Here is a 12,397-nt window from a genome sequence, read left to right as displayed (position 1 = left end):
GAAAAAAGATCTAGATGTCATTGTAGACAATGCACTGAAATCTTCTGCCCAGTGTGCAGGAGAGGCCAAAATGCTTGCCCTGGGATTGGTAGCATGGAATGTTGCTATTATTTGGGTTTTTGCCAGGTATTTTGATTGGCCACTGTGGAAACACGATACTGGACTAGATGACCCAGTATGACTATTCTTACTGGTTGCTTGGAGCCAGTATGACTATTCTTACTGGTTGCTTGGAGCGCCACCACGGCCTGGTATACTCTTCTTAATTTTCCACACACTCTGGTCTTCCCTGTATTACTTGTGGTACTTGATAACACAGGTGTTTGCATGCTATCAAGGCCTGTATGAAATATGGTGCCTCCGAGGTAACCATCTGCTGTGTGATAAATGAAGGGTTATAGTGACTTCACCCCCTGCATTTACGCACAGCCTTTGCACTTACCATACAATAATTATTTGAATAACCATGTGTTTGTGTGGTGGGGGGAGGGGGAGCCAGAAAGCAACATGTGCCTGTAGGTATACAGTAGATACGGGACAGAAAGAAGTGGCAGTGTGCATTTGGATGGGATGCAAGCTGGTATTGAGGAAGAGCAGAGAGAGGGACGAGTTGGCTGTATGTGTGGGACAGAGAGGGACCTAGCTGTAAAAGTGTGATTGTGTGGGACAGAAAGAGGCGATGATGTACATGGGGGAGAAGTGAAGAACAGGCTGGCCATGTGAATTTGGGGCAGGGAGAGCCAAGAGAGAGGGATGGGATGGCTGTGTGTAGGATGGGGATAGAAAGTGGTGGCAGTACGCATTGGGTAAGAGGGGACAAGAGATGGCAAGACTGGCTGTGTACATTGGGGGCAACAGAGGGAGGGATGGGCTTGCTGTATGTGACAAGGGGACACGCTCACTTTAAGAGCATGAGTTTGTGAGGCAGAAAGAGGTGGCAGTGTGCCTGGGGGTAGAACGAATGAGAGAAAGATGAGTGGTGTTCATTGGGTTAGAGGAGGCAGATAGATGGACAGACTGGCTTTGTATATTTGAGGGGGACAAAGAAGCACTGGGGGGACAGAAAGTCAGATGGTTTTGTTTTACTGCTTTATATATTAAATCCTGCCATGGTCTGTATACTGTTCTCATAAATCTCTTTAATTATGTTTTAGTCTACTGTATATTTTAGTTTAAAGAATGTTTGCTGGCATTTCAGAATCATGCGGTCAGTGGCCAATGACGAGGGTCAGGCAAGCTTGAAAAGGTGCCCCAAAATAATAAAAGATTGAGAAATTTATATAGAACATGAAATCATTTTGTAGGCTGAAGAAATGCATTATGAATAAAATAACTTTTCATAGTGGAGTAGCAAGGAGAACTGGCTTCCCTTGAAGAAAAACGCAGTACTGAAAATGACAGGGAATGTCATCTAATCTGTTATTTGTGTATCGCGCCACACCTATAAAGGTTCAAGGCGACTTGCACCAAGATTTTGAAGAACACATATATCTACACAGAGACCAAAGAAGAGCGTGGGAAAGAACTATGTAGGGCATTGCATTTGGGAGACTACATTAGTTAACAATATGAGTTAAACATTTCTGAAATCTGAGGAAATAAAAACAAAGCAGGGAAGCGCAGCAGTCAATTAAGGCCTAAGGACTGCTTAAGTCTGAGATCGCTAGTCTGAGAGGAGAGGGAGGTATAGAACAGAGGGATTGAAGGAGGCACAACAGAACAAAAGGGAGAAGTAATGAGCTGCAAGAAGGCTTAAAGGAAAAACAACAACAAAAACAACAATGAGGTTATGAGAAGAGGGAAATTGTAAGGGTCATTAGCTGACGAGGAGCTGAAGGTGGTTTTGGCTGAAATCAAAATTATTGAGAAGATAAGAATTAAGTTACAGCTTAGTGACAGGAAGAGGGTTCGGTGGAGGTGGAGGTTGGACTTGGTTGTCGGTGGAGCATCGGGAGTTAAAAAGAAGAGCTGTACCATCGGCCCAGGAGTACAAGTTCCTGTCCTGCATTCTACTGTGCTCCAATTTTCAGCAAGGATGACATTACGTAGAAATACTTCACTTGACTTTTTAGCCAAAGCCCCCTTGCTCTATAACTTGGCAACTAAATCTAACCTCCATTTGTTTGTTTATGTTATAGAATACTAGTAATTATATGGGTAAGTGTACATTTGTACACCTAAGTGCTTAGATGTATGCTCAGAGCTGTATAATATAAATGATGCATGTGAATGTAAATAGAGAGGTGTTAGTCCTTGTGTATTTGTTTCTGGATGTGGAAAGTTGATAGATAAGGGATCTTTTTGACACGATGAGTGTTGGAGAAAACAAGTGCATGAAAAATACTTCTTCATTCAAGAAAATGCTTAGCGGGTAAATGCAAAGGGGCATTCACAGGGGCAGGGCATGGGTCGGTCTGATATTTACGAATGTGCTGCATTTAGGCACATGCATTTACACTTGCTATTGGGTGTTCCCAAATGTAGGCGCATACGGTAGATGCTGACTTACACTTGTACTGTATAATGAAATCTTAGCACCCAGATGCAACTATAGACATGGGGTGGGCAACCTTGGTCTTCGAGATCTACAACCCAGCCAGGTTCAGAATTTCCTGAATGAATGTGCAAATAGATCTCATCCATGCGTATTCATTGAGGAAAACCTGGACTGGATTGTGGCTTTTGAGGACTGAGATTGCCCACCCCTGCATTATAAATTAGGGCTCAAAGCACTGCATCTAGGCACCCAATTATAAAATTATTCCCAAGGTGTTTTCAAGGTACCACCTACACACAATTTCATTTCAAACACACAAAGTACATTCACAAACTGTGAACCCTCACAATTGCCATGGAAAATATTTTGCATATTTCCTGGGGCAGTGTTCTACAGATCATTTCAACCGCATGCTTGATCTGTAGCTTCAGCTGCTGCTGTCATTCACGGCTTTTTTTTTGTTTGTTTGTTTATAATAGTTTAGTACAGAAATGACAACTGACTTTTTTTTTTTCAGAACCATTTCAGCCATAAAACACTCACAATTGGAGGAATTGTTAAATGGCGTCTTTTAATTCAATAATTGAAAATTTAGTCGAATTGGTGAGGGTGAATTACACTGTACTTAGTAGCAGAATGCAGCTCCAATAATATTCTAACTGCTCAGTGGATGTAGCTCCAGCTGGGTCAGATTCTACAGCAGAAACAGCATGGCGGCAAGTAACATACGAGTAGGATTTCCAACACTCAAGTTCCCAAAAGAGCTTCACTTCATGCCAAAAAATATTCCTTAGCTATCAAATTCCCACATCCAGGAACAAATACACAGGTTAGATGTGCAGGTCTAACACCTCTCTATTTAAAAACACATCCTGAACAAATGTTGCCTATGCATACTAATGAGTGCTTCGATCTACTACTGAAAACTTGATACACCTAAAATTCAGTATATTACCAAGTAACCAATTAAGATATAAAAGGATGTTGTTGTCACAGCACTAACATTGGCTTTTTACCTAAAAAGTATTAAGCAATTAATGATGGGTTTACAGTGGAGTAGACAGTAGCACAGACCTGTTCTATCATCTTCTCCATTAAATAGGGTAGCCATTGTGATAAAAATCCACATTAGGTGCTTAATGTGGGAGTGGGCAAGATATGCATGTGGACATTAGTACTTCCCAATTCAGGGGGAAAAAAAAATTCAATTTGATTCAATTCAGTCTCTTGAATTGATTTTTTTTTTTAATTTGATTTTCCTGCTCAATTGGGTTTTTGGGTTTTTTTGTAGCCTCTTCACCTACCCTTTACCCTCTCCACCTCCATGCTGTAGTGTAAACAAAATAAATAAACAAAAAAAAATTTTTTCCTCTCTCTGTTAGATCCTAGTTCACGCTCGCTGTCTAACACCAGCTCTGGCAGGATACACATTTCAAATCTGATATATTGTAATCACAAAATATAATTTTTTTTTTCTACTTTTTATTGTCTAGTCATTTTATTATTCAAATTATGTTGGTCCCAGGTTCTGGTTTCTGTTTGTCTTCTGTTAGCTTGCTCACCAGGGTCTCCTGCCTATTTGATGTTTTCTTCTTTCTCTGTGCTCACCATCCATCTTCCATCATTGTACCTTTTCTTCCACTGCCATATCCAACATTTCTTTCCCACTGTCTTCCATCAATTTCTTTCTCCCTGCCTTGTGCCCTGGGTCATACTTCTCCATTCATCTCCATATAGCATCTCTCCCTTCCTTCCCTCCATTATCATGTAAAATATTTCTCTCTCTCTCCCTATACACCATATCTACCTGCCCTCTACCCTATGTCCAACATTTCTTCCTCTCTCTTGTCCATTCATGTCTCAGTCCCCTCCACCATATGCAGGATTTCTCCCTCTCACCCCTTTCTACCTCTTTGTTGCACTTCCTTCCTCTCCTACCCTATGTCCACCAATTTTTCCTCTCTCCCCCCCCAACATGTGTAGCAGCTTTCCATCCCTCCCATCCCCTTGCAGCACTTCCTGACCAACTTCCCCCTTGAGATCTGCCATACCGTTGGGTCTCCTAATGCAGCAGCAGCGGTGGACAGCTAGCAGACACAGTCTCTGAACAGGCTTGTTTACAGTCTGCTCTGCCAGAGTTTCCCTCTGTCACATCATCAGTAGGAACAGGGCTTTTACCCACTGAGCCACAGCAACTTCCACTAATATCTTTCTTCCTCACATCTGATATGATAGCTTAGGGATCTGCTAAGCTATGATCTTCTCAGGTATTTTCACCTTCCCATGGCTAGGATCACTAAACTCTCAAGGTAGGAACCCCCATGACTGAAAGGAAGTGGCTGTGGCTCAACGGGTAAAAGCCCTGTGCTCATCTTCCAGAGGTCACGGTTCAAATCCCAGCACATATTTTAATTATGGCATTCTACCTTGCAGGAGCACCTTGATGATCTCACAATGATGTTGCATTGTGCAGCTGCACACCTCCATTTGCAATGAAGTAGAAGCCATGCTAAGATCTGTATCTGGTTTTTTTTTCAGTTTTTAAGCTTTTGCAAATGAAGTAATGTATGCAATCTCTATATTTTTTTTCACGTCCTTTCCTTACTTTCACTAAAGAGCTGATCGGAGCACTGTTTTGTCAGAAAAAAAGGGCAGCTTTTTAGCAAGAAACTGAAGTGAAAGGCTGCTACTTTTCCTCACTGGGAGTGTCCGATGTGATGGAAAAAAAAACTCAAATAAAAATAAAAACCAACAAGATTACATTGTATATTCCAAAGCAAATAACTTTTTATTCTAGTAATTAGTATTATAGTAGCATTTGTCAAATCAGAAATAAATCAGTTTGGACATAAACAATGAAGAGAAAAACCTCATACGAACAGTGTCAGCATCTTTCTGTAATCATGGCGCAGTCTCTCTAAGGAATCTCTGCCACAGCATGGGGGTTTTATACAGAAATTATCTTTTTCTCAGATCCTTCCCATGGCTGGGAATATGTATCACCCTATTGGATAAACCAAATGCCTATCTAACCCTCTCCTAGTCCACACCTCCATTCTTCCCTGGGGGGCCCTGGACAGGCATAGCTTCTAAAACTTTCTTCTTCTTGAAGTTTCCATTCTTTACACGGGTACAACATCACTTTATCAGTTCTTAGGTTCCCGGATGATGGAATGTCTCGCTGACTTGCATTTTCCTTTCAGTAATATTCATTGTCTTTCCAGCACTGGTTGGTGTCCTTGAGAATACACACTCACATGCCACACATTAGCATCTCAGCATCTGAACTGAAACCAGTTTGCACAAGCCTGTGACTTCAGCAAAATGTAGGAATAGGTCTCACAACCTGAAAAAGTCTCCCATAGGCTCCTGCCATCTATCTCAAAACCTAAAGCTGTGTTTTTTTATCTGCTCTGCTTCAGTTAATGGATGTTTTCCTCTAATTAGCAAATAACATTGCTGTGTGTCCACAAAAATAGAAGGTTTTGCATGCAATATATCTGTTTTGATGAGCTTAATAAAGCAAAAATAAAACCCCAGAAAACCATTTAGCAGATAGCATTAAGGATGTTCAAACTGTGCCTAAGTTCCGTCCATAGAATTCATGTCTATCTGAAGCCCAAACTACGCTCAAAAGTAGACCGCCTTAACAATGCCTATATGACCTAGTTTTACAATTACTATGCAACTTGCTAGCTCATTGTGTAGCACAGTGGTTAAACCTACAGCCTTCTACCCTAATGTTGCTGGTTTGAATCTCAGTTACTCTCTCTGATGGAAGAAAAATAAATAAAAGCATTAAACAGATACAACTCCCAGTATCACAATTATAATGAAAAACACCATAAAAACGCCATTCTAATAACGTCATAATAATAAAATATTAAGGACATTGTTTGGACGTCTAACTCTCACCTAAAACCCGATTCTCTAAAGGACGTCTCAAAATTTGGACATCTATTGGACATCTAAACAGTGCTGAGCATCACTGAGCGCGATTCCACACAGGACGCCTGTCTTGAATGTCCAAACTGCACCTAACTTTAGATGCACTTTGCAGAATCAGGGCCTTACTACTACAACTATTTATTATTTCTATAGCACTGAAAGGTGTACGCAGCACTGTACATTTTAACATACAATAGACAGTCCCTGCTCAGAAGAGCTTACAATCTAATTTAGACAGGACATTTCAGGGTTGGGGAGATTATGGTAGAGGAAATGAAACAGTGGGTATAGGTCTCAGTGCCTCCTAAATAGGAAGAGTAATTTTTGTAAAATGGCTGCAGCATGCTGTTGCTAACTTTAGTGCATAGCCAGAAATAAAACAAATAAGAAAAAGGCCTTTTTGATGGCCATTCTAGAAATGGACTTAGTGTGTGGCCTATATAAATATAAGCTATGCCCATATCTTAGAACACCTCAGTCAGTAGCAATTTTTGTAATTGCTTGAAAATACATTGAGTATTCCTAGTCTGATTATTAGGGACTTAGGTTGAAATATGAAAAAAAGAAGATGCCTGAGCTATGGTCCTCCCAGTACAAATCAGCATTGTTATTCAAAGTACTAGATCAAAGTACTTAAATAAAAATAGATATGTATATTTTAATACTTAAGTAAAAGTAAAGTGAAAACCACATTTAAAAAATTTACTTAAGTAAAAAAGTTATCACCTCACATATTACTTTTTGAGTAAAAAGTAAAAGGACCACAACTACAATGAATGCAACTATTAATGTTTTTATCCCAAGTTTATTGTTCTGCAATTCAATCCACTTTGTTTTTAGTAAAACTACATTTTAAAAAATGACTCACTTACGTGAGCATGCTTATGACTCATTAATCCAGCATAGCTATAAAGGTGTTCAACAAATGAACTAGCACAAAGTGGATTGTTTGGTCTGATAAAATAAAAAGTTCCTTCAAATTAAGTGAGGCTGCAGAATTACTGATGTCTTCTGAACTGTCTGCAGGTATTGATCAAGGAAATCTCTGTCTGAAACACTTGACTTCCATATAGCACACAGTACTTTATCATCATTATTGTCATTATCATCTGTATTATAAGTAGCGCTGTCTAATTCATCACTTGCATCTTCATCTTTATCTTCATTATCATCATTATGTTGTCCAATTACAAAGAAAGCTTTCATAAAGTTGAAATTATTGTCTGATCTAACGATTTTTTTATCTGATGGCAAACTTGGAATTTATCTTCGAGAACTGGTGCCAGACTACAAATGTGTGGGAGCCCTTCAGTTTTAAGGACAGACAAGCAGACGTCTCTTCTAAAGACTATCAATATAGTGGACAGTCACCTCAATGTACAATTTTCCATAGGATAACTAGCAGTATCTTGTGATAGAGACTTTTTTTTTCAAGATGGCGCCAGGCTAGATCATGTGTTTTGGTATCTTCTGCCACCTTTTTTTGTTAATTTTTGTTCTCTCTACTTTTAATTAGTTTACTCTTATTTTATTATTTTGGTTGACTTGTCTGTTTTTGATCTAAACTGCATAGATGAAGGCTTTAAGCTTTATTGCTGGTCCTTCCTGTCTGACCGTTAACAGCAGAAAACCTCCAACTGCCTATCTGTTGTTGCTGGTGTTTGCCAGCTTTCCACCGATTCCCAGATTTTGTTTTCGGTGGTAACCCTTGTTGGGGGATCCGGTACCGCAGTGGAGGTCAACTGATGGTTGCAGTGGCAGAGAGAGGTTGAACTGGTGCATCGGCTTGAATGAGCTTTGGGGAGGCCACCTCAGTGTGCCGGTGCCTGATGGTGTGCTTCGGCCCAGTACAGTGAGAGAGCTGACGGCGACGGGAATTGCTGTTTCCATCTGGCAATTCGTTCAGGATGAAGGCGGCACATCGGGAAGAGTGTGGAAGCTGCATGGTAGATAAGGATGACCCATGGGGTCATCCAGAATGCACGTCCGAGGAAGGTGTTGTAGCTCGTTATCAGAGCCAGCCCGCCTGTGTGGAAGGCCCTGCCGTGATCGGAGGGTCTGTGTGGGGATGTTCCTGATCCATCATGCAGCTGCTGGTCGTCTACCTGCCATTTCAACCCTTGCATCAAGGTCAATGAGCCCTTAGGATGTTTACTGGACATCACATGAACTGTCTGAACTTTAGTTTATTTCATTGGTTCTTACTTTAGTATATTTTTATTTCTACTGGGTTCCATTTTCATTCTATTTTACCTATTTTTTGTTTTATTTTGGCTTTTCTTTTTTTTTTTTAATAGGGAAATTCTATGCGCATTAATGCTTTTCTTTCCATTCTATTTTTCTTTTCTTTCTTTTACTGTGCTTCTGATATTGTTTTAATTACATATATTGTATATAGTTTTTCACCATTTACTTCTTAGGCATCTTAGCTTAGACTTTGCTCCCAATCTGGGACAGATAGGTAAATTTTACGTGCCTAATATCATATGCACAAATAGTTCAATTAATTTTTAAATGTTACCATTTTTCTTCTTTGATGTATCCACCTAGAACCAAAAGGCACTTGCAATATATAAATAAAGACTTATGTTGTATTATACAAGGGAGTGCTGAAAGTTCTCAGCCCAACCAAGAAGTGAATGTCTTGGATATAGTCCAATTAATGATCTGAGACAACAAAGAAAGGCAAGGGGGGTGTCTTTACAACCAAAACAAGTCTTTATTAGAAAAAGTAGGTCCCAAACAATGATCTGAAACAATGTGAATAAACATAGAATTTCATTTCTGCAAATTGGCACTTAACAAAATAAGATAACACTCTTTTCAGCTACAGTGGCAAAATAACATTCAGAATATAGGAAGTTGGTTGGGCTGAGAACTTTTCAGCACCCCCTCATTCACCAAGAATTACTATGAGCTTCAACTTCATCTCTACTTCAGAGACTCGACTCATCACTGTTGTCTTTGGCTGGAGATCAAGAATCAGTTCAACAAATACAGACAGCTCTACAGGCTATATCCACTGAACAGAAAATTTAAGATGAGATGATCCACTGTTTTCACGACAAGGTCTGTAATAGCAAAATTCTGTTCCCAGTTTTGCTGTTTCATTTGGTTACTAATGACTCATTATTTACATCTTACTTCTGCTTTTACTTTTTACTGCAAGCATCAGATGTACCTACATAGAAGTAGTAAAAATTGCCAAAATTATTACTTCAGTAAAAGTAGCAAATGTTATTCTGTTCTTTACAAGTAAAAGTAACCAAACTTTACTTACAGTAATTAGTTGCATTTACTTAGAGCTCCTTTTACTAAGCTGCAAAAGCGTTTTTAGCGCACACAGGATTTTAGTGTGCGTTAAACCCGCGCTATGCAGCTAGAACTAACGCCAGCTCAATGCTGGCATTAAGGTCTAGCACGCGTGGCAATTCAGCGTGCGCTAAGCATGCGCTAAATCCGTTATCGCAGCTTAGTAAAAGGAGCCCTTAGTTACTATACTGTACAACAATCTAATTCAAAACTGACTATTCCCCAGAAAAAGTCAATTTTCTAGACACCACTGGCTATCAACAATGGTTACATACAAACATCTGTATACAAGAAACCTACAGATGAAAACAAAAACAAAAACTGTGGATACAGATGTTCTGGAGATAATTTATTAAACACTGACATATAAAATCAAGAAAATTCAATTAAAAAAGTACAATGGTAAAAAATATTGTGATAAAAATCCAACCAGACCCTACACGGTCCATGTTTCGGCGAACACGCCTTCCTCAGGGGTCCAATGGTTTGCAACCTCACATACAAAAGAATTGGCCTGAAAGCAGTCTATTGTCTTTAAACATGCTACTTCAGCTTGTCTGTGGTGTTCTTTGCTCACAGGTTTAAAGACAATAGACTGTTTTCAGGCCAATTCTTTATATGTGAGGTTGCAAACCATTGGACCCCTGAGGAAGGCGTGTTCGCTGAAACACGGACCGTGTAGGGTCTGGTTGGATTTTTATCACAGTATTTTTTATCATTGTACTTTTTTAATTGAATTTTCATTGTCTTATGTGTCAGTGTTTAATAAATTATCTCCAGAACATCTGTATCCACAGTTTTTGTTTTCATCGATGGATTGTTTTCACTGTGGATCATTGGGTCTCCCCATTTTTCTTTGTTGTGCTACAAGAAACCTACAGACAGATGTAGCTACCTCCACAATTCCAGCTTCCACCATTCACATATAAACCCCCTCCCCCCCATTATACACACCCAAGCCACATACCACTGTATCTGCTTTAACCCAAAAGACAAAGATAAACACCTAAATACTGATGGAATCCTTTAAACAAAAAGGATATAACCTTATAATAGTCTCCAAGAATATTGCCTCATCCCTTGAAACATCTAGAGAAAACCTATTGTACCATAAGGACAAGAAAACGACAGAAAGAACCCCCTTGTAAGTGACATACAATCCAGAGCTGGAAACTCTAAGAAAAATTATATAAGCTCTACAACCACTACTCCAGGAAGATGAATTAATAAAATAAATATCCTCAGCGCCACCTGTGTTAGCCTTCCATCAGCCACCTAATCTGAATTCTTGCCCAGAAATAGCTAAGGAGAAGAAAAAAACAAAACAACACACCAACAACTTTTTAGATTGAATCAGGTTGGGCAGACTAGATGGACCATTCGGGTTTTTATCTGCCATCATCTACTATGTTATGTTACTATGGTAAAATGCAAACTCCCTACACAAACCCACAAAGTAGAGAATGGCACACATCCTTGCGGTATGGCAAACTGTGAGAGCACATCTAAAAGGATTCCGTGGTCACTCCTATGGGAAAAACATTCAACATAAGGGGATCTTTCACATGTTCATCTTTTAATGTGGTGTATATCATTCAGTGCAAAGAAGGATGTTACATTGGTGAAACAGGCCAGATGCTAAAGAACACCAGATTCATCTGGTGTGATGTCACTTGCTGGTAATATTTATTGAATGGTGATGTGGGTGAAATGGAGCAGGGACTGAGGGGAATATATGAGGTGATGTCAAGGGTCTGTAGAATAAGGACTGACAAGTTTTTAAGAGAAGGTAAGAAATAGTTAATAGACAGAGCTTGTAAGAAAGAAAAAGGATTGGGGAGGCTTCTGAGGTGATGGCGGTAGAGTAGTCACAGGATTGGTTGGATGTTGTGGCAGGTTGGAGGGAATTCTGTGAGGAAAGGGGAAGAGTAGAGTAGTCTCTTCAGGCTAAAAAATTATCCCACCCTCCCATGTGTGCTGGTGGTATGTTTTGTGTCAGTGTTGGGGGGAGGGGGGTTTACAGGTTTTATATGGACTTGGTTGGGTTTGGTTGAGCTTTTGGGGTTAGGGGAGATAATCACAGCTTTGAATGTAGTAGAAAATGGGGGTTTGGCCCAGTTGGATCTGGGAGAAGAGCAGTTAATAAATAAAATAATGTAACACTTGTTTGTGACACCGCTGTGAGGGGAAGCATGGCCTGGCGTCACTCTGGGTCATGTTTGGGGGAGATAGTTTTGACACCGAATTGCTCCCCGGGGGTGTGTGAAATATGCACTGGGGGTTTGTTGGTTTTGGACATGGATTGCATTATAAGTGGATATAATATTATGACAGATAATAAAGCTGCAGCCAAATATTTATTCCAATAAAATTGAGTTGTGTGATTATTGATTGATGGTGTTTAGCTTTCAGTTGCAGATGATGTAGTGTGAATGCTAATGTTAAGACTAGGATCAGCTTACACAGATATCATCCAAAATTGCAATACCAAACAGTATTACATTACATTACATTAGTGACTTCTATTCCGCCAATACCTTGCAGTTCTGGGCAGATTACGAAAGATGATAACTGGACATTTCCAGGAAAATGACAAATTAGGGTGCTGTTTCCATGGTCAAGACTTTGCTGGGAGATTTA

At 39.8% G+C, this 12,397-nt stretch overlaps 1 protein-coding gene across 3 annotated transcripts in view; it reads right to left on the bottom strand.

Moving 5' to 3' along the window:
• TENM3 (teneurin transmembrane protein 3) overlaps positions 1–12,397 on the bottom strand; it is a 2,583,516-nt gene that overhangs the window by 822,741 nt on the left and 1,748,378 nt on the right. The gene's annotated exons all lie outside the window — the stretch shown is intronic.

Source organism: Geotrypetes seraphini, chromosome 1 (assembly GCF_902459505.1).
Source record: "Geotrypetes seraphini chromosome 1, aGeoSer1.1, whole genome shotgun sequence".
NCBI classification, from domain to species: domain Eukaryota; kingdom Metazoa; phylum Chordata; class Amphibia; order Gymnophiona; family Dermophiidae; genus Geotrypetes; species Geotrypetes seraphini.
The sequence above is the reverse complement of the archived record's forward strand: the minus strand, read 5'-3'. Positions and strand labels throughout refer to the sequence as shown.